This window comes from Coturnix japonica, chromosome 8 (assembly GCF_054131305.1).
Source record: "Coturnix japonica strain WE chromosome 8, WE-NBRP24, whole genome shotgun sequence".
Lineage (NCBI taxonomy): Eukaryota > Metazoa > Chordata > Aves > Galliformes > Phasianidae > Coturnix > Coturnix japonica.
In genome coordinates, this window is record NC_140670.1 from 20,391,473 (window position 1) to 20,414,794 (window position 23,322).

The window sequence follows — 23,322 nt, forward strand, 5'->3', positions numbered from 1 at the left end:
AATGGGAGCCGGGACTCGTCCCCTCGTTCGCCTGCGCTCGGGGAAGGGGTTGGGCTGCGGGTGGGGGCACGGTGCTGGCGGGGCAGCTTGAAGCCGCCGGGTGGGGGCACAAATGCTCCTGGTACCGCGGAGGACCTTTCCCCCGCGATGTAGCGCTCTCTCGGCATAACTGCGGGAGCAGGGCTCACTTTTGTCGCCGCTGACGCTGTCAAAAACGCTGTGGCTTCAGCGGTAACGACACGGAGCTCCCTCCCTCTGTCAGCCCGCCGGGTCACCGCTCCGAGCGAGACGTTCACCGCTGGTAATCCATTAGCTTCGTGCTCCCCGCTTGCGCGAGAGTGATGAAGACTCGCTAATTAATTTACATGCGAGGAAATTATCTCCGAGCGAAGGAGAAATACCCCGTTGCACCTGCTCCGTCGAGACTTGCCATCTGAATCTGGAGGAGAGCTATAAATCATGTAAAGTGTTGGCGGTGGAGTCGGCTTTTGAGAGCTGTAGGATTATGTATCCAAATGCTGAATTTATATTTCCCACTAGGAAAAGACTGAAACTCAGGTCAGATAAAAGCTGCATCATTTCATTTAAAGCTAAACTGTACTTGTTTATTGTAATTCCAGTGCGGATTTTCCTTTGAAATTACTGTCAGAACATGTAATGATTTACACATTACAGCCTGAGATCTCTGGCAGACTTGGAAGTGGTTGGCAGTGTGAGGATGATGCTTTAGATTATTTTTGCTTTACATGGGAAGACTTAGAATAACCAGACTGCTATATTTTACTTTTAACTTTTGGTTTGTAAAAAATTCTGCATATGTAAGGGAGAAAACTTGATCTGGGGAGACCACAACTTATATTGAGAGTGCTGACTTTCTCAACTACAGAAGCCAAAATCTGTGTGATATCTGCTTTATTTTCATCCTTTGAGAAAATGGTTAAAATGTGATGAGCTGCTTCCAAGAGTTCTGCTTTCTGCATGCGAGCTGGTACCGGAATAGTTCTTGACACTTGTCTATTAGAGGAGATCAACTGGGGAGAACTACTGTTCAGTAAGATTCTTGGTGTTAGATGTACTTATTCTTGAGGCAGGTATTTCTTCATAAATCAGGAAAAGGGGTTTTCAAAGTGATGAGATCATGGTTTCGTATTGTAGAATTTATTAACAATTTAGTTTCATGGCACAAGTGAATTTTACAGTAGTTGGGTAGTTTTGTTGCTGGCAAAACTGGACTGAGGCTTTGTAATTGCTGAACTAATTTAAAGTGAGGTTAATTATTTTTATATTCTAGTATATTTTTGATAATATTGTAAATAGCAAATGTTACTGTGTTCTATTTTTCTGTAAAAGTACTGCTTTCTAATTAGAAAGACATTATGTGTTGTCGATGGAGACCGCTGATTGCGTTAAGTCATGTAATTAGCGTGAGGGTAGGAGGGAGGCTGTTTTTGATAGCAGTGGCACATGTGATTTGCAAGTTTCATCAGTTGTAGCCTTACTTTAGCAGTGTGAATTCATGTTGGAAAAGGAGCTTAACTAAGAAGATAAACTATTACTAACCCAGAAATTTAAGAGATAAGAAAGAACATATGAGCTAAGCTAACTGCATACTTTAAAAACCATACTGTCCATAGTTGTCCTGCCATAGCTTTACAGCAATAGAATAAGGGAACAAAAAATAAGCACAAGTATAAAGGAGACTAGTAAGAGGGGAATACGGACTCTTTCTGTCAATTCCATTTGCTTCAGTACTGCATGCTGTTATTGAACTAAGTCAAATATATATCACTTTATATCATTTAAGGTGGAATCCTCTGTTCAGCCTATAACAAAGGGAGCAAAAAAGATTCTGTTGATGATGTTAGAGATCAGATGACATTCAGTAAAGGTGGAGTCCACTGGCTTTATTCTTGAACTTGAAATGAGAGCAATCTGTTTGTTTTGGTTTGGTTTGTTGTTTTTTTTCTGATTCTTCTAACTGGAGATGATGTGCTGAACTCCCTAAAGTGACTGAAGTGTAGGAAATGCTTCCAATTTACTGGTCTGAGATAGCACCAACATAAAAATATCTTTTCTCTGTTTAATAGACAAATTACACATGGATAATGCCAAAGTTCTGAAGGAAAAAAATAGGGATTTGAACTTTGCTTAAGTTCTAGTCTTGTATAGATTTGCAGCAAAACTTGTGTTGAGCTCAAGTTCAAGTTACAGTGTGTACAGTGTCATGACTGTGTTTGATACAATGCATTGTGGGTATGGTCAGTTCAGTGAATGGCAGGCTTGCCTGCCTTTTCTACACTTGCAACAGGTTGAGCATTTTTTTTCTGTCATGGACCCATAGTGCTGCACATTTATTTATAGACATAGACATGGAGCAGATGTAGCTGACTGCAGCCCTGCTTGTTATTCTCTTAATGGTATCCAAATAACTATTTAACAACTAGTTCATACCTGCAGTTTTTGAACAACTATGTCCTGTGGCTGTTTTTGGATGACATGCTGCTCTTGACGTAAGAAAACATCTGAGTGGATCATTTGATGATTAATGTCAAATTGTGTGTATTGTAGTGGAGGATGGTTAGCTGTAAGTCTTAGCAGAAACTTATGTAAAGTTTTCATATAGCAACTTCAGCACAAGAAGGATGCTGCCAGAATTTAGGCTTAAGTGTGTTAATTTCAGTCAAATTCTTTTTTTGGATATTCATATAGTAAGCAGAAAACTAGCGTGGATGACAAATATTTAATGAAGACCAAAAGAGGCAGTATAATTTTTGTATTTTTACAATGCACTGCTCTGTTCAGTTGCTGATTAAATCTTTTGATTTCAAGGACAGCTTTTAGTTATCCACTTTGATAGAATACTCTAAAGAAACATGCAAGGTAGTGGGAAAATATGTTAAGTCTTAAGACTGTTTTCTCTTAAACTTCAAAAGTTAATTTTAGCCCTGTCATAGCCCCAGTTAAACTTTACTGGGAAGTAGGGGAGCAGAAGAGGGAGCAGTTCTTCATCGTAGCAGTTCAGGGCAGAAGAAGGGGCTTTTCTGTTTGGAAACAGCCCTATCTAATCCCAGTCATAAACTGGCCACAGTCTCTCTTAGAGCTACTCAAGTACTTTGCCCTGTTGTTCTTTCCGAAAAAAAAGTTTCAGAACCTCTCACCCAGTGTTTAGAAGTTTCTTTTAACTTGCAGCCTAAATACATTCTTTGATTCTAGTTTGCAGAGTCTCTATATTGTTATTTAAGGACAACTCCTTGGTGTGTAGCCTTCAATAAACCATAAACATTGATCATGTGCTTTTCACAGCTTTTATGTGCTAAGATCAAAGAATTCTGAGCAAGCACCTCTTAGCTTGAGTAAAACTGGATAGGAAGACTCAGAGCCTGGTAGGCTGGTTTTCCTGAATTCGGAACATATCTTACCTGCATTTAACACTGTACTCCTGAAGTGATTCCCAAAAGTCTTAAATAACATTGCTAATGCTTTCCTTGGTAAACTGAAAATCAGATATTGGTGAAGACAGTTTGTTCTATGGGTACATGCCAAGTCTTGCAATAGAGGTGTGACTTCTCTTTTCCTGTTGTTCTGAAATGCTTAGATGGCATGTAATTGTAGAAATTCTGTTGTTTGTGCTTATGTGACTTTGAAGAATTTCTACATGTTTTCCAGTTTCTAATGCAGTGATCCCAAAGATTCTCCAGTATCCACTGTAGGATGGTGAGAACCTCCAGTTTTTATACAACGCCTCTACTTTTTGCCAAGTTCACAAAAGAGCACATGACATAAAATCAGTCTGAACAAAGATTTTAAAACTTTGTTCATTATGTTACCTATAATCTGTTTTGTATCTACTTTATTTTTCTTTTACCTTTATCTTTTCCAACTCAGTTTATGTGTGATGCTGTATCAAATTCTTTGCTGAAATTTGGAGAATTACAAAAGAATTACTAAAGATTATCTCTTTTGTTCCAGATTGGCATCTCCCTTTTAAACTGTGTTAAAATTATCCAGTGGTTTGTGTCACTTTTTTTTTTTTTTCCTTTATTGTCAGTTACATTTTAAATTAAAAAAAAAACCTCCACGCTTTAAAGGATAGAATCATAGAATGACCTGGGTTAGAAGGGACCTCAAGGATCATGAAGTTCCAACCCCCCTGCCTGGCAGGGCCACCAAACTTCCACAATTACTAGATCAGGTTGCCCAGGGCCCCATCCAACCTGGCCTTGAACACCTCCAAGGACACGGCATCCACAACCTCCCTGGGCAGCCTGTTCCAGGGCCTAACCACTCTCCTAGTAAAGAACTTCCCCCTAACATCCAGCCTAAATCTACCCTCTTTCAACTTAAATCCATCAGCCCTTTTGAAGAGTTTACTCCCTTCCTGGATGTAGGTTCCCTTCAGGTACTGAAAGGTTGCATTGCGGTCACGCCGCAGCCTTCTTTTCTCCAGGCTGAACAAGCCCAGCTCCCTCAGTCTGTCTTCATAGGGGAGGTGCTCCAGTCCCCTAATAATCTTTGTCGCTCTCCTCTGGACCATTTCCAACAGCTCCACGTCTTTCTTGTACTGAGGGCTCCACACCTGGACACAGTACTTCAGATGGGGCCTCACAAGAGCAGAGTAAAGAGGGAGAATCACCTCCCTGTCCCTTCTGGCCACCCCTCTCCTGATGGAGCCCAGGATACCATTTGCCTTCCCAGCTGCAAGAGCACACTGCTGGCTCGTTAAGTTTCTCATCCATCAGTACCCCATACATTCCATCCATACAGGATAACAATTACCTAAGTTTCTTTCTGCTGCCACACTTAAGCAGAACGTTATGTACTTTCCAGTCTACTCTCTGCTTTGATCTAGTTCACCATTCTGGATCTACTCATCATTTATAGTGTGTAACCCTACAGATTTCTGCTGGTGTTACAAAGATTCTTTGTAAATTTCTACTTTGCATCCTATCTAAATGGCTCAAAAGAGCCTATGGGCTTGATGTGGGCATTTTGACACACGAAGATCTGAAATTTATTGTGAAATTCAGTTGAATTAACCAGGCAACAGCTGAAGTTCACAAAGCCTAAGTGACTTTTCATTCATTTTTATGAGTAGCGTACTTTAAGTTTGAAGAATCCAAAGATTTTTAAGCCTATGCTTGATGCAAGTGGTGAGCAAATCTGGCTGAGGGGATTTGATCCAGGCATATAAATACCTGAGGGGGCCATAGTGGCAAGGCTGGTCTCTTTTCAGTAGTGCGTGGGGACAGGAATAGGGGTAATGGGCTAAAACTTCAGCATAGGAAGTTCACATGAATGTGTGAAAGAACTTCTTTACAGTGAGGGTGGCAGAGCACTGGAACAGGCTGCCCAGGGAGGTGGTAGAGTCTTCTTCTCTGGAGATATTAAAGACCTGACTGGACGCCTACCCATGTGACGTGGTGTAGGGAAACTGCTTTGGCAGGGGGGTTGGACTTGATGATCTCTAGAGGTCCCTTCCAACCCCTACAATTCTGTGATTCTGTGAAAACTGCATCTGTATTTCACATATATTCTTATTTTGCTATACATCTCCTCTGCCAGCAGATGAGAGACTGGAGTACCTTCAATGTAAGTTAACATTTCTAGGGTTATATTCAGCACGTTGTTTAAGTATGGTCTATAGTCAAGCTGTTTTGCCTCAGGAAAACTGATTCAATGTTGCTTGAAAAGAGTTTTCTGTTAGCTTATGAAGTCACTAGTATATCCACTTATGGCTAAAAAGCTGTGTTTTCTTTGTGTGAGGAAAAGGAACTTTTTCATCAACTGAAGGTTTTCTGTTTACAGAACGTTGCAAAAGGTAATGCTTAAATATTGAAACTGCTTTATTTTTTTCTCTTTGGTCATAGCTTCTAAGTTGAAATGAATAATTAGGAATGAAAGAGGGGCACACGTACTGACTTGCAACTCAAGCATTCAACTCAGTTTCCAAAATCAGTATAAGGGCATATGCATCATCTGGATGTCAGAAAAGCAACTGTTTTGTGTTGTGTTTTTTGTTGTTGTTGTTATTGTTGTTGTTGTTGTTTTCTTGTTGGCATTCTTCTTATCTCTAGACATGTGCTTAACTTGGAAAGGCAAGAGGAAGTCCTTTTTACTAATTCTATAAAGGGGAAAGTTATTAGATAAAATTTTGCATGTTACCTACAGAACAATGCAAATAGTATAAAATTCTTTTTCCCCACTACTGTACTTTTGAGTGTTAAACAACTATTCTGTGTATTACATATAAGTCTCTTGAAGTAAAATATCTTTGATATGCACTAAGATGCATCTATCTTGATAGATGGTAAAATACCAGTTAGGAGAGGGACTGATCCTGATTGGTGAATGAATAAAGTAATCCAAGTACTGAGCATAGATTGTTCCTAGATGCAGAGAAACTGGACTGGTTCTCTTGTCATAACTTTGCATTTCAGTTGTTCTTACTGGGTAAAAACATCACAGACGTAATGATGTTTAATACGTCTTCTGAAGCAGGTTGGTGATGTTACTCCTGGAAGGAAACAGCATTGGGACAATATATTTTTAGATCAGGAAATCAGATAGGAGTTTGAATTTTGATATAAACTTGTTTAAAGTGTTTACAGGGCACAGAGAATGTTGCATCCCTTGGAATCCAAATTCAATTCTTACAATTCTTACAATTTTTAAGGAACAAAGACACAAAGTTTCATTCTGGAAACTTGAATAACATCATCTCTCTTTGGTAATGGAGTCAGATGTAGTTTTCCTTGAATTTATCTGTTGACTGTTACAAAGGAGAATTTTAAAAAGATTCATTCAGAATAAATCTTCAGCTTACAAACAGTATGTCAGTTTTAATTTCCATTTTTGTAGAAGATAAGTCACATGTATGAAGAAGGATTTTTTGACTCTTCTGTTTTCGCACTGCTCAGCTACAAACTTTCCCTCCAGCAATCAGTTGGCAGTTATGAGCTTGAAGATTATTTCTGGAAGGAAAAGGTCTATAGTTCTACTTCAACAGTAAGATTAAAAGTAACTGTCGTCTGTTTCCCTGGCTTTTTAACTAGTTAAAATTATGGCCATATGAACACCATATTTCTAAACATTTTATTCAGAAGGCAGATATTATTAAATGAAATGCAGCAAACCCTGCTCAACTGTGGTTTGTAACATTAAAATAAATTTTTACTAGAACTTGGATTAAGTGTTGATAGCTTCTTGATAGTCCAATTCCTTAAAATAAGCCATACGCTAATATTGTAATAAAATGTTTCGTCTTGTGACCTTATCATATCTGAAGAAAACAGATAATCTTCACTATAAGAGCTTGTGTTAGAGTTCCCTCATATTAATTCCAACATTGCCATACTTCTCATATCATTAATAAAGGAGGTCACTGTCGGGTTTAAGACAGAAAGTCATTTGCAGTTGACAGCTTTTGCACTTGCTAGTGATAAATTCCTAAGATACATTATGAAAATAGCCAATTTTTTTTTTTCCCTGAAGTTGCAAGTTAGACATCTCTAAGACCTAATCCCCAAACATTTGATTCTATTAGTCTGAGTGATTCCATTGTGCTTCCTTTCTACAACATACTACCTTTAGTTTATTCTGTAAATGAATAGCTAAATTTAGTAAGGTGTTTTTTTTTAAAATCTGTTTACTTAATTCACAGAGTTCTATTTTACAATTTTGATTAAATTCAATATTTTTTTAAATGTTGAGTCTTTCATGGCAGTGGTTCTGGCCACTTTTGCATCATTGACATTCTGGCTATTTTTTCCATCACTTTATATCACAGATTAATGAAATATCTCCAGAATGCATATGTTCTGTTCTGCTTCTTGGGATTTCTACAATCAAAACCTGACATGTGCAGTGGAGAATGAAGAAAAAGGAAAGCCTTGTTATTTTCATACTCTACTGAATTCTAACATTAACTCCAAAATTCTGGATCCTGAAGATCCATACTTGTACATTCCAGAAAAACCTGAGAGATTTGGCCTCTGTAGTAGGCCAGATGAATGCTTTTGTTTTTTTTACCCTTCCTTTACTTTTCTCTCAACAAGAAAATATGGAAGTTGAATTTATTCACTTGAACATTCTCTGCCTGTTTTTTTTTTGTGTGTGTGTGTTTTGTTTGTTTGTTTGTTTGTTTTGTTGTTGTTGGTGGTGGTGGTTGTTTTTTTGTTTTAGTTTTTGGTTGTTTTTTGTTGTTGTTGTTTTGGTTTGGTTTTGTTTGTTTGTTTTGTTTTTTGTTTTTGTTTGTTTGTTTTTTTGCTTATCTCTCATCTCCCATATCCTGGCAACTTAAATAGTGCTACTTATAGTATATGGAAAATTCAAAACTAAATTTATCTTGAAAAGGGGACTGTTAATTTAATTGTGTGCAGATTTTTAGAAAACTGAATTACTGTAAATTAGTCACTAAAGAGTTGTTCTTCCAGAGTCAGACAACCAGATATTCAGGTAATAGTATTGTATCTCTTCTATTTTGAATTCCCATGTGGTTATATGCAAAGAATGTTGTGTTGTAATACTCCAAGGAATTATTCTAGTTTGCTTCTCTAATGAAGCAGCTTCTTTAATCTAACAGAAGTCAATAGGAATGCACAAGCTTCTAACATTGCTGTTTATTACTTACTGGGTGATATTTGAATTTGTGCTTGCTTGTACTAGAAGGAAGTGCTGTTAGAGTGCACTGTTCTTTTCTGTAAAAACTCTAATATTCAGTGTATAACATTTCCATTAAACAGGCAATATTATACATATATTGATTATGGCCAATCCAGAATATTGCTCCAATACTGCACCAATTTTGCTATAGTTTGATTTGTGAGGAAGAGAATAAATGTAACGTTCTTAAATTGGCTGTTTTGATGGAGATAATTTTGCATTTATCTATAAAAGATTCCTTAATAAGAAAAAAAGAACATTGGGATTACAGAGTAAAACATGTTAAGTCTAAGGATGCTATCTGTGTATTGCTATTTTCAGAGACTCTGCTATATGATCATGTGCTGTTGGTCTTGTTCCTGTGAAAAATAGTAGTGTAGTCCATTTTTTTGTTTGTAGATCTTAATGAGGAGAATAAGACTATAATGATATTTCTTTATTATTTTCTTTTTTGAAACAGATATATATGGTAAGTTGCTATATAGAAAGCTTTGAGTGTTTAATGAGCCTTTGTTGAACAGTATGCGTCATGTACAGTGCTTTAAATCAACTGTGGTGTGTAACAAGTGAGTTTGTTTTTACCACTTGTAGTGAACTATGCTTACATGAGGAGATATGTTAGTTAGTAATATAGATCTTGACATACACATTTGGATGGAGTTTTCATGTTGAAACACAGTTTCATCTTGCTATTTCATAGAATCAAAGAATTATCATTCAGGTTGGAAAAACCCTTCATCAGGTGTCAGTGGGGCCTGCCAAGTCCTGACACTAAACTGTGTTCCTTAGTGACACATCCATGAGGGTTCACTCAGTGTTACTCAAACAGGTATCGCAGAAGGTTCTACCCACCTCCTGGTGGCTGTTTTCCCTTACTTTATATATAATACCAATACTTATAATGCTTCTATTTTGTTTTTAGAAGACATCTTATTCTGTATCGATGAGGGAGGATGATGCAATATAATTGTTTTATCTTTAGGGTTTTTTTTACATTTCTTTTTATTTCTATTTTCCTGCTAATTTCCTTGCAAGCTTCCTTTTAAGCAGTCTATTTTCAGACTTTTTTCTTTTATATCTATCTGTGGTTCCCTTGACATGTATTTACAATATTATATTTTTGTCTTTCTGGATTTTTTATTTTGTTTTTATTTAATCTTCCCCACACTGCGCTGTCTTTCAGTCTTCCAGATATGGATTTATGAGTTCTAGATGGAACCTCAAACCCTGTCAAGCTGCAGGTTTTGATTTGTGCTTCCTGGGATGGAATTTTGTTCTGAAATATTTTTCAGTTTGTCAAAGCTCTACTTGTTCACTGCTATCTTGACAAAATCAATAATTCAGTGGTTAGGGTGTTTACCTGCTTTTTGGATTGCGGTAAACTGGGAGGATCAGGGTTCTGCCTTGACCAATTTTGTTTATATATTGCACTGTACATTCCATTTATTGTTAAGAAATGTCTTATACTCCAGAAGAAACTGTTTAGTTTAGCATCTGGCTTTTTTGGTCATCAATGCTTTCACTGACCAGCTGTAGATGTAAATCAACTTTGTATCTGGGATTTTTTTTTATTGTTGTTGTTGCAGCTTAAAGTGAAACACTTTGTAAGTACTGGATTCCAAAGACATAGATGTGCCTGTAATTCAGGGTTTTGGTTTTTTTTTTCTAAAAAATTCTTCAGCATATTACTGTCAATTCAGTGTATGCGTGTTGATCTTAGAGATGCTGAAGTCATTGGTGTTTATTAACTTTTGTATGTATGTGAGCATTCAAATTTAAACTAAGCTAAGCATTCAATTTAGGATCAATAGATACAGAAACCTTCTTCCTTGTCTCTGTTCGATTTCAGTGCCAATATTATTTCTTAAGAAATCTATTTACACACAGTATATTTTAAATTTAATTTGAGCATGTAGAGTTTTTTTGTGGTTATTTGACCTCAGATTTTTATCTGGCAAGTTGTACTGTGTCCAAGAACAGTTACATCCTATACCCAAGTCAGAACCACATTATCTGCTAGTGAATGTGCAGACAGGTAAAAGTACTATTGCACCTTCTTGCCAAAGCAGACTTAACTTGATGCACGTGAAGATGATCATTTAAGTGGAGAGTAAACAAAGTCTAAGAAGATTCGGTGTACTCTTCCTTCTGGGGAGAGAAAAGTGTAAAACTTTAAACAGCACGGTGGAAAGATAAATTTTAATGTAGATGAGTAACATTAATCTCGGATGTTCATCTGAGTGATATTATCCAGTGATAAATTACGTACTGTCCTGTTCTAATAGTCTGCTCTCATTGGACTTTTTATGTAGTAATCCAGTTTCTCCATGTCATCAATATAAGAGTGGACTGTCTTTGTCTGCAGGTCCATTCATTTTCTTGCCAATCTCTCTTAGAACGCTCCATTTCTAAGTATGTTTTTCTCTGTCCTTCATGAGACTCTGCACTTGGTGCAGAAAATGCAAGAACCAGTAATCTTTTTTGCAACTTCTGGACCTGGTTTTATTCTTGAATCAGAACAACAGGGCTGAGATTGGCTGTCAGAAGCTGAGCTTTCTGGTGTGAATAATCAACAGCTGGCCTGCAGGTATGTGTGGAACAGTTCAACTGGTAAGCCTTGTTATGGAAAACTAGTTTTGTTATCCTGGTAATTGGGGTCTGAAATCCTGGAAGAGGTAGCCTTAAGAGTATTCTTATTCTTATTCGTATTCTTATTCGAGTATTCTTAGCCTAAGACTATTCTTAGAGGTGAATATGCATGCTCTAAGAATGTGATAGTGGTGTAATGTTGATCCAGTGTTAGCCAGTCCAGTGTTAGAAGCTGGGGAAAGGATAGATCCTTAAGCAATGTTGATGAAATTATTTTAAATATATGCCACTTTCCAACCATGTCTGTCTTATGCTGAAGGTAGAGTAGGGTGAAGAAAACAAAATCTCCACAGTACGAAGGGGCAATTCTGACTCTGTCATGACAAAATCAGAGACACATGAAATTAATTTTGGGAACATGCACATGCTTCCCATGGTCAATTCTTTGGGATTGAAAAGTGAGGTGTATTTTTTGTCTATTGTAAATGCTTATCTTTTTCCCCTCTCTTCATTTGTGGACATCTTAAATAAATTCTTGTTTCGATTGTTTCTGAGACTGGTGTAAGTAAGTAACACCTGCTAACACCTGAAATTCTTGCTGTTTGCTTTTAAACTAAGTAGCCAATTCCCTTTCTTCTCTCTGTTTTTGTTGTTTTTTTTCCAAGCACAGTGAATATTTTGTAAAAGACAGCATGCATGCCCTAAATATCACGTTAACATTAAAATTTTTAAATTGAAACCTTTATTTTTCTGTTTTAACATATAGTGTCAGTGTATATACTGTTTTTCCCCCTCTATTTGTCAGAAGGATTAGCACAATGTAACACAAGATTTTACTAGATAGATCTTGTTTCTCTACTAATGACCTCTACTCCTTTACTGTATGTTTTGTTTGAAATTGCTGACAGTAAGAATAGGATGTCACTGAAGGAAAAAATTGTCTCTTTGGAAGGCTAACAGAAGAACAATTCCATAGACTTGAAGTGTCACAAATGAACAGACATAGTTTTCGTTGCTTGCACCTTCTTTACAGTAAAAAAGCAAACTGATCAAGTTATTTAGTGTGCTTCTTGGGTAACTACAATTGCAGTGATGAAGTGTAAGTGGACAGATGTGAAAATAGTAGAAGTGTTTTAGCATTTAAGAGTACATGCTTTTGGAATTCTTCCTCAAAAAGCATGATGTTGCTGTTTTTTGTACTTTGAATAAAGTCAGCTCTATTTGTAAAAATGCTAACTGAAGCTGGTGAACCACTGCCTTTAAGAAGCACCAAAACAGAGGTATGTTACTGTAAAGAGATGTTACACTCAGCTAAGGAGTTTTGCTGAATAATTACTAGAATGGAGGAAAATGTCACAAAGGTGAGAATGGGTGAAATATTCATCATCTTGCATGAGCAACTACTTTAAGTGTAAATTCAAACACTGCTTTGTGAAGTCTTTAAGTGGAATGCTAGAAGATGGCAGTAAAGTCAGAACAGAAAACAACTGACTGCTTGTGTCTCCTTGTGTAAGGAGAAGTGGAATTTAGACTCTGTAAAATAGCAAGATTTCATCAGATACTGAGTTCCATCATCTGTTTGTTTCCTTATTCTGAAGAAATCTCAAAAGCACTGTAATTTATGTGGCTGTTTAGGTCAGTTGTAGTCAAGTTAGTCTTGCCTTTAGCAAGTACTGACTCTTCCTGCTAAAATAATAAAGATCAGAATGGAAGAAGCTACTTCATAACACTGTGAGGAATTTCACCTCTGATCTCAGTAACTGTTCCTATGAGATCTCTAGAATCAAAACTTCAATTTTCTCACATTCATTTTATTTATTTGGGTTTTTTTAAGAGCATGAGGAGCACTTTAGTGTGCTGGGGAAGTTATTAAATCTCCCCAGTACAGTCTAACACTTGAAAGGCTTACATCAGTCTCTGAAATATGAGAGAACCCAACAGAGGTAAATCCAGCGAGGAAAGGGCTGAGCATCTCTTGAATCTGACTTGTTAGACAACTGTTCAATAGCAAGGCTTGTAATCGCCCATAAAACTTTTGTTATGTTGTAACTGGGAAGAGATTAATTACATTTCTTATGATGTTGTTTTACAAATTTTGAAGCTATGGTAATAAGGAATTTTATCCGGACTGGCATAAAAATGAGTCTGTAATGTACAGCATATGTAATGATATTTATCTACTCAATGCGTTGTTTCTTGTGCTATTTTGACTTATTGTACACATGCATACTTAAAACCAGTTACAAAACTGGCATTTCATATCTGTTTCTCTTAATGCAAAGATCTCTTTTCTATTCCCTCACAATCCTTAAGAGAGTTTGTTCTTTGGAATTATGTTGTATGTATTCGCAGAACATAGATATTGGGTAGTTTGGAGTAATTATTTCATTTAACAGTGTTAAAACTAGCTTGGATCTTATTCTGTTCCTTAAAAATGAACTGTAAATATTCTTTAGAAAATGCTATTTGAAATGCTATTTTATGAACTGTAAATATACTTTAGATTATAGGATCATACAAAAATTCAGCTTGGAAGAAAAAAATCTTCATGATTGAGTGATACATACAAAAATAATTATTAAACTGCCAAAAAAAAAAAAAAAAAGAAAGAAAGAAAGAAAAGAAATCTGCATGTGTTTAAATACAATCAAAAGGTTCACATGAGATGTAACTATTTAACTTTAGACTTGAATTTACAGCTTCTTTCCTGAAATAAATTTTTTTTCTAGCTGAGGTTTCTTGACATTTAATGGATTTTTCCTGCTTTATTCACCAACATGTCAATGTTAATGGGAAATATTCACAGTATCCATGGTCAGCTGATAGATAAAATTCATCTCATCATGGACTGAGGTCACATTAAGTAAATCCCTTGTCCAAATGCAGGCCACATAAGTCATTAAACTTTTATGTAGATTATAAATATGCAAATAGAGCTTGCTTCCCATAGGGAGGAGAAGACTTCCTGTGTGTGCACTAATGAGTTTGCACACATTATGTCTCTCATTCAGGACTCACTGAATCTGGTGCTGGTGCATTTTCAGTTTGGTATGAGTGATTTTATGCGTGTCTGCTAATGTGTATAAGACTGTAGCTCTTTTGTTAGCTACATATGGGACTATTCTGTGTGTAAACCTTGCCTTTTGCTAGTACTAGTAGAAGACAGCAGTTTTGGATAAGCTCAGATATAGACTGGAAGTGTAATTATCTCTGAAACATAATGTTTAAAAAAAAAAAAAAAAAAAAAAGTTGAAGAGTAATATGAGAATACCAGTCCTTAAAATGAACTTGTATACATTTATTCATATAGGCTTGTTAATCCATTACCTGTCCAGGTAATAGATCTTCAGTTTATCACTGAAGGAAAAACTATTTTCTGTTTAGGTTTTAAAATACAATCTAAGTGGTTTTTGTTTTGTTTTTTTTTTAAAGTATGGTTTTACCTCAAAAGCAGGCTTGCATAAATACTGGCAGGTTTTTTTCTGGACAGAGACGTGCTTTATAACTTACCCTGCACAGAAAATGTCGTATTAATATTAGAGTTTGGGCAGGAGAACCACTTCTAGTTCTGCAAGGTCCAAATTAAAACCAGGATTGTTTCTTAGAGGGTGCACACCATTGTTTCTTAAAAACAGTGTACTGTGGTGGATAAAAAATCTCTGGTACGTTAGTTTTCTTTTTTAATATGTCTCTTTGTTGCCAATGGCATCTGTGGATCCCTTTACTTCAGCAGATGAGACAATTCAATAATTAGTCAAGACTTACTGTTTCCAGTCTAGTCTATGTTATAACGTGTTGAAAATTCCTCCACTTTTCAGTCTTTTTAATGTAGAGCCCACTAGACTGGGCTTTTTTAGTGCCTCTGGCATTTGCAAATAGCATTTTCTATTGTGTTCTTAGACTGTTTTAAAAAATTACACGACTATATTTCTTGTGCAAAATTGCAAAAGGTAAGATTTTTTACAATTATGTCAAGATCTCCATTTTTAAAGGAAGAGGTGAATAAAAGGCATAGGTGGATAAGAACGATTACAACCAGCAACTAGATATGGATAAGTGTTTGTTGTATTTAAAGAATTTGAGCATGCCTTATAAATGATCAAAAGCTTGCTTGACTGAGATGCTGTTCCTTGTGAAGTGACGTTTTGCTCTGTGTTGAAGGTGGCCTTTCAGTCACCTCTAGTAGTTCTAAAAATGCCTTTGTTGTCTGAAGATTTCTTTCAGAAAGGATTCACTTTCAGTATGTATTCCAGATCCTTTCCTACTCAACTGAGAGAACCAGTACTTATTTAGTAGTAAGATTTATTTCCCAGCCCAGTCCAGGTTTATTGTCCTGCATGCAGGGTACTTAAAAAAAAATAAAAATGAGTGAGATTTCAGCTATTGTAAGAAAACTGCATGCTTTTGTTTGTGTTCTTTACTATTTTACAGTGTGCTTTTAAATTCAAATCTGGGACTACTGGGTCAGGGTGCACAAATGTCAAAGATTTTTGCCTACAAGTGTTGTACACAAAACATAAAAGTCAACAGGTAGATTAAAAACAACAACAACAACAACAACAAAAACAAGGAGATGGGATTAACATTAAGAAACAATAAAATAGTAAATACTACTTCAGCTGAGATAACTTTGCAGGTATTTTCTAGGAGCTTTTGTATGCAGAAGGGCACAGGAGAAAACTTCAGTCTAACTGCATGTGAAGGAACAGGCAGCAGAAAAAATATATGATTGAATGATGATGAGTTAAAAATGGCAGCAAGCAAGGCTAAAGTTATGAAGCATAGAACACCGTATTAAAGTTTATGAAAAAAGTTGTGTGTTAATCTGGCACAGTATTTTCTGCTATCTTTAAAATGTAGCAACTGCAGAATCCAAATGTTATATTTAAAGATCAGAGCCTTCTGAAAATACATTTGATTCTTTCTGTCCTTTTGTGTGAGGTTGTTGAAATTTTCACTCTGAATGGCTACTGCCATGCTTAATTAGCAGCCAGATCGTAAGAGAAACTGCTTCTTCACCAACTGCGACCAGCAGGTATTGACAAGAAAGCTATGTAAACTCTATAAATGACTGCCAGTGTGCTTTAAACAGCAGAAAAATATATTCACTTCAATGTCCCTCAGGCATTTAGCTTTATATATTACAGCAGCTTTCACTGGAATTTTTTCGCATGGAGCTTGTGAACCAGCAAAAATCTATAGATAATGCTTCAGCAGTTTGAAAGACTCCTCATTTTTATTGGTAGAGTTTTGTTGATATTAACTCTGTGGGTCCAGATTTTTTACAGAGGAACAGAAAAACAAAAAGGATGCATTCTTTTTTTTTATTTTGTCTTCCACTGTATGGGAGACTTTTAGATCCATTTGTTTTGTATCACTTTTTCTTCCAGGTATCAGTACAAAAGCCTTAAAGCTGTTCTTTTCGCATAACAGCATGTTCTCTCTACTGTTGTGGAATTTTTAATTGTGCTACTAATATAATTATGATAAGCAGCATACACATATCCATACTCATATACACATGAACTTAGAATCCTTATTTAATCATTATTAAATTCTGCAATGTATGTGTACATGAAAGCATCCCAACCTGTATAAAAAATGTTATGGAAGTAAGATTCATAAAGGTTCTTTGCACACACATCACACTGCTTTGGAGAATGCAGTGTATTTGTACCTTGATTAATTATGAAGTCATCTGTAAGTTACTAATGTAAGTGAACTTCTGAACAATTTTTGGAGAATTTCTCTTTATAAAACTGAAAATGAATACATATTTTTTTACACTTAATCAAAGACATATCTGTGTGAATTGTTAACTGCATGAATTCAAGAATGCTATACTTTGCACCAAAGCTGCCAATGCATCTTACAAACCAAACTTAGTAAGATATTTTTAGTATTCCCAATTTTGAGTAGGTGCAACTTGTAACTATATTTTTGTAGGTTGCATAAGAAAGTTATGTAGTATCTATCATTGGAAGTTTTTTAAGGTCAGGTTATACAAACATTTGTCAAGAATGATTTCAATATAGTTGATCCTGCCTTGGGGCAGAGAGACAGACTAAGTGACCACCTGGGGTTCCCTCTGGCCTGTTTTCTGTGAGCCTGTGGCATTGTGATGTCACATATTATAGATCAGCATATAAAAGTGGCATGGGTATAAAAGTTTATTTTTGCTATTTTATCCTCTTATCATTCTTAGGCTCAGAAAAGGAGAGTAGTTCCTAAGTAATTATGGAAGCTTGAAATACCATTTAATTGGAAGCTATATTCCAAGACCTACCTTTAGACTCATAAATAACAGAGTAAATGAAAGAGGTAAAAGCAGAGCAGCATAGATGAGAATATGAAAGTTTGGTAAATTAACTCTTTTTTTTTTCTTTTTTTTCTTTTTTTTTAAAATATATCGTAAAAGGCGTTTATCCATAAAGACAAGAGAAAATATTGCTATGAGGAAGGAAGACTTGCACTGCCTGGCAGACTTTTGGAGACTTGAATGTCAGACCAGATAGTGTAAAGTATGAAGTTCCAACCATGGTGGTTACTGAGAATTCATAGCTTCAGTAAATTCAGCACACTCTTAAGGCATATTCAAGAGCTGTAACGTTGACTACTGAACTACAAAGTCAACTATCTCGTCCCAAAGGTATTCTGTTTGTGCACTTATAACTGGAGGTGAAAGAGCTGAACTTGGAAAGATCATAGTGTAAGAATATTGCTTTCATTTCATCTATAAAAAAGACAATATATTTGTCAGAGTTGTTAGTCTTTACTAATTCTTGATATTAATGGCATTATTGTTCAGGCTGTTCTGTGAAGTTTATAAAAATCATTTGCAGCCTCTACGGTATGCCTTATCCTGTTGACAGAACAAAACTGTGAAGTTACCTTTAGGATTTTTCAAAGCTATAGATGGTGGCAGGTGGCAAGCAACACCACACGCCTCTGCAGCTATGCCTGCAATTTATTATCAACTCAGAATACTTCTCAGACTCTTAAAAAACACGAGAGAGAGAGAGAACTCACAGGGGATAGTTTTAAACTGGAGTTTAAAAGTGTATTTCCTTCTTGGGAAAAGGATAGAATAGCTGGAGGATAAGAGGAGAAAATACAGGCACTATTCCTGAAGGGAGAATTGTCCTAATGGAGAAAACTGGTTCTCAGACACATACTCAAGTGTCACGCTCAGTCACACTCGAAGTAATTGACTGTTCTCCCAAAACCTGTGTAAGTGTCCTAACTGAAGCTCATCAAATGTGTTTTAACAAAGTAAAGTTTTTTATAAACATTCAAGTATTTCTATTTGGTTTTTATGGAAGGAAAGTCAGTTTATAAACTTTGCTTATTTATAAGGCTTAGCAGTAGTGATCTTTAGTACAGGTTGCAGATTCAATTAACATGACTTAATTTCTGTGTGTTGTTTCTTTCATCCAAAAGAGTCCAAGCCTAGTAGAAATTAACCAGAGTTAAGCCTCTTTTGAAACAGTATCTCAAGCAAAAGAGATTTTTTCATACATTGATTCTTGTAGTGTGCCTTACCCATAAGCCTGACCGTATCTGAAGCCTGGTAATAATGCATATCTGCGCCTATGCATGCAAGTTTATCTTATTAGATGACTTCAGTTGCCTAAAATATATTTTGGGTAATGGAATCCCCACAAATATTACTTAGTTTTGTTGTGTTTTTTTTAAAGTTGATTCTGTTTAATATTGTCACCTAATATTTCTGTTGTTGAAATATGTATACTATTAAGCATAAGTTGTCAAGGGCTCCCTTTAAATGCTAATGAATAATAATGGCTGCAAGTATTTAGGTTTTTGCAGCTGACCCATTTTTAGGAATTTTTGCAACACCCACAGATTCAGAATACAGACTACTCCATTTATAGAGTACTCATTAAAAATGAAACAGCAGTTTAATACAGGAATAGTCAAGAGGTCACTGGAAGTCCCTGCAGCATAGGACTAAAGCATTTATTTGTCATACTATATACCATTTATTATCTGTAAGATTGAAAACCGGTAACATGTAGGTAATGTAATCTGTTTGCTACCTCACGTATATATATACATATAGGATTATCTTTCTTATTGATAGTAGTAGTATTAAAATTGTAATAGTACTGGTGATTGTAAGCATGTAAGCAAACAATCACTTTCATATAAAATGAGACAATATTTTGCTGCATTGAAAAATATTTAACATACATTCTGTGTTTGCCAGTGAATCTAATTAGAAACACACAACCATTTAAATATGTATATATTTCTAATTGCGTTGCATTGGACAAAGTAAGGGTGTTATTAAAAATATGGTAAAGACTTTTGTTGTAACAAAGTTCAGGAGTCTTGGTGGGACAGGTTCCAGTGCAGGTGTGATTTTTCTTTGCAGTATGAAGGGGAAACAATTTACAAGAAACTGTTGGGACTGTTTTTGTTAGAATAGGAAAAGGAATAAATGCCTAGAAGTTGCCATTTCAATGGCAATAAAGTTAAGCAGGTTAAAATACATTCAAAACCAGAGTGTCTTTTTTTTTCACCAGAACTGCAAAATAAATAAAAAATATCCCTGTGGGGATTCTTTATGTACAGTTTTCCAGGAGATGTTTTGTGTCATCTTACCTATTTTCCTCTTCAGAGCTTGGTAAACCCAGGTGGAAATTAGGACAAATTTGTTTTACACCGATGTAGTTCACAGAGCAAAAATTGCAACATACCTTGGAAGCCCAAAGGAAGTTACATTTCTAAATTGTTCTGTAGAATTTGTTTTTTATTAATGAAAACTGTATATACAGATTCAAAGTCTAGCTTCTGCATTTTTATGGTAATAGTCAGTTTCTGGTAAAGGTTTGGTAAATCCATTGAGCAGTGATTTTACAACCAGAGAGAGTAGTTCTTAATTGCACATAAAACAATAGAAAGGAACTTGGATGGTACGTGCTGATAATAAGAGAATAATTTTGGCCTCAGTAACACACGATTTTGATTCTCCTGATCGGTGTCTAAAATATCTCTTTTTCTTACTCTACTGAAAGTTACAGCTAACATCATGTAAGTCTAGAACACTCCTTTATTTTGGTTTCTTTCATGTATGAGATTTGCAGTCATTCCCTCTTTTATCTGCCTTCAGCTAAATTCCTTGCTGAACCTCTTTCTGAGAAGGAAAGATTTATTGCTTGATTGACTTAGATAATCCATAATTTATCTGAAAATTAACTTCATCTTTTGGCTGTCTTTTATGTTATCATCTCTGCAGTGAATAGAGGCTGTGAGAAAATGAGAAGATTCACTGGGCATGTGATACTAAAGAGACAGCTGAAAAAATGTTTAAAAGTATATTTATAGTAGTTTTCAGCTAGAGTAATCTGGAAACTGCTTCTATTATACAATACTTCCAAAAAACAATTATGCATGTTTATTTTCTAGAATCGTACAGTATGAATTTTATTGCTTGAACTATAATATTGCATAGGCAGATACATCCAGTGTTTTCTTGGTCATCTCACCATTGTTGGGAGGTATACATGCTTCTCAGTCTTGAAATAGAGGCACAGAACTAAGTGTAGGTGTGTGTCACCCTTTGATTGAGTTTTTGTGCTGTATATTTACAAATTTGCCAATATGCCTAGTTGTTTTGCTTTTTGTAGTTTCCTTTGTCTTCACCACTCCTTTCTTCTTTTACTACCAGCTTTGCACTGCTTTGTTATATGTTATAATTTTATATACGTCACATTCAATTTATCTTGCCTACTTAGGGGTGCAGGAGATCCATAAAACATCTTTACGAAATGGGTTTGATTTCATGTCTTATTTCACTGAAATTTGATTTCTGAAGCATTCTCAGGCCGTGACCCACAATTATATTATTTGTCTTTTTAATGTCAGGAGAAGTATAGTTGCTTTTTATGTATGTTTTAGATGTGTTACTTTCTAATTTCTTGCATAATTTTTTGTAAGTTCCATAGTATAGGAATCAATACTTTTATCACGTTTAATTATTGAACCTCTTGTTTCTCACACCCACATGCTACAGTGTTGTTTTTATTCTAACGTCTTGACTCTAATGTCAAAAATTTTCTTTGAACTCTGATTTGTATCTATAAACTCAGAGCAACTGACTTCTTTTGTCTAGAATTCCCTTCAAGGCATCAGTAGGTGTGACAGCTTTCCAAGTGCATCCATATCAGACTTTCCCCCTGGGCAGAAAGTTTCTGGAAGAAATTTAACCTCCCTTTAATATAAATGTTGTTTAAGATTAAAATGTATTTTCACTGTTAGATGCTATAAGGAGTAATTGGGATGAGAGCGTGAAAATATTTCAGCTAGGAAACGTTGAACTAGACATCTAAGGTTAAAATTCAGCATTAAAGTTGTAAAATAATATATACAATGTATAGTTCCAAGAGAAAATACTATCTTCTCTCAAGAGACAAAACAATTGCTTTAAACCCAAGCTAGCATCGATAAGTGGAAGCTTACACTACATATTTGCATTACCTTTTTCAGCATACTATAAACAGAAATATCTATTCTGTATTATGCAGTTCCAAATTAAATTTTGAATCCAGATTTATTTTCCCCTGTAGACATGTTTTTAAGGTAAGAGGACTGAACATTCATAATCAGAGTGCAGAAAAAAATCCTTGGCTGCCACAAAATTAAACATTATGTTGCTTTAAATAGAAGTAGGTATTTTTCACAAATGGATCTGGGAGCAAATATTGTTGTTAATGTGCTGTGCAAAGGCCTTTATGTATAACTGACCAACTGGTGAGATACTAAGTGCTGAGAGCAGGAGAAGGGTGGACAGGTAATAAGTAATGCTGATGTTTCAGCAGAGACCTGAAATAAATTTCACACTAATCTTCACAGAATGCTGTATGTTTGAGCAGCAAAGATATTGAAGGCGTAAGATCTCTAGTCTTATGAGTGGCTGAAGGAACTGGGATTATTTAGTTTGGAAACAAAGATGCTCAGGAGAGACCTTACCATTCTCTCTAGCTACCTGAGAGGAGGTTGTAGTGAGGTGGGGTGTTGGCCTCTTCTCCTAGGTAACTAGTGACAGGATGAGAAGTAATGACCTTAAGTTGCACCAGAGGTTCAGACTGTATATTGGGAAACATTTCTTATGAGAAAGAGTGGTATTGCAATGGAACAGGCTGCCCAGGGAGGTGGTGAAGTCTCCATTCCTGGGGGTGTTCAAAAAAATGTATAGATCTGGCACTGAGTTACACAGTCTGGTTGGCATGGTGGTGATAGGTTGACAGTTGGACTAGATGATCTTAGTGGGGTTTTTAAACCCTAAAATAAACAAACAAAAAAAATATAGAATTGTTAAATGAAGTTCTTCTGAAACAGAGCAAGACTTGGATATGTATCAGCAGATGCAAACAGGTAAATTGCAAATATTAATTGGAGAGTCATTGCGCATATTCTAGTATGTTTTTTATTTAATGCTGAGTTTGAAAGTAGTTGCTTTAGTGTATAAAAACGGCCAGTCTTCGGTTGAGTTCTCAGCTATCCTTGAATTACAAAAGCCTCAAATATTCAGTACCTGTAGAGTTTAAATCACACTTTATGTAGGGAATTAAGATTCTCTCATCTTACATTCAGAACTATCTGACTTCATTTTATTAACAGAATAAAGTACTATTCACTGTGAGTAATGGCTACAGAACAGAACCTCTTTCTGATTTTATGTGCATTTAGGCAGTCATATTTGAAGGTGTTGGTTTGGCGCTTCACTTGCTCCTTTTTTCTGAGCCTCACTGGTTCTGCAAATTACCTGGCATTCAGCTGTTGTCATTTGCTCTTGAAAAAGTTTGAAGTAACTGTTAAGCTATTGATGAAGGATGATGCAGGAAGCATACAGAAAATATTTCTGTTACTCCTCTAAAAAAACTCAATATGCTTTGAAAATGGAAAAGATAGTGTGCTTAGAGGTAAAATACAGTGTGAGATAACTGCACTGTGATTAGAGTCTTAAGGAACCAGTTACAGCATATATTTATTTATTTATTATTTCCGCATTATTTATTTATTTATTATTTAAAATCATTTCATGCAAGC

At 35.7% G+C, this 23,322-nt stretch overlaps 1 protein-coding gene across 3 annotated transcripts in view; it reads left to right on the forward strand.

Annotated features, from left to right (window-relative positions):
* Positions 1–23,322, forward strand: part of LOC107315944 (heparan sulfate glucosamine 3-O-sulfotransferase 1-like) — a 54,117-nt gene that overhangs the window by 20,893 nt on the left and 9,902 nt on the right. The window contains exon 1 of one of the 3 annotated variants that reach the window (XM_032445521.2): positions 93–558. The exons of the other annotated variants lie outside the window; for them this stretch is intronic. The gene's annotated coding sequence lies outside the window, so the exon portion shown is untranslated. Of the gene's footprint in view, positions 1–92; positions 559–23,322 lie in introns of those variants that run through there. 3 annotated transcript variants of the gene reach the window in all.